The following is a 402-nucleotide window of genomic DNA, read 5'->3' as shown; positions in this document are numbered from 1 at the left end:
GTGCATCCGCCTGCCCAGGCGTGCGGCCCTGCTGCATCCCAGCGCTCTCCAGCACCCGGAGCCGCTGGGTTGTGCGGGGCCAGCCCTTGGGGACAGGATCCCCGTGGCAGTCCTGGAGCTGCTCTACGTACGCGCGTTTTCCAAGCCGGAGCTGAGCTTGGTGCCTTCCCCTTTGCTTTAGCAGGGTTGGAGCGGGGGGCTCGCTCACCCCACCGGGCTCAGACCCATCCCCTTCCCAAGGGCCATCCCGGGCGCTGGGAGCCGCATCCCGCGGGAGCCGGCGGAGAGAAACGCTCTGTGCGAGCCCGGCCGGGGAAGGGGGGAGAACCGCGGGGGTCCCTGCGCATCGCCCCGTCCCCCGAGGGAGCAGACCCCCTGCGGCGGCCGCCGGGTGGGGAACGG

The sequence above is a fragment of the Pygoscelis adeliae genome, unplaced genomic scaffold (genome assembly GCF_000699105.1).
Source record: "Pygoscelis adeliae isolate BGI_AS28 unplaced genomic scaffold, ASM69910v1 Scaffold188, whole genome shotgun sequence".
NCBI lineage: Eukaryota > Metazoa > Chordata > Aves > Sphenisciformes > Spheniscidae > Pygoscelis > Pygoscelis adeliae.
This window is presented reverse-complemented; position numbering follows the sequence as displayed.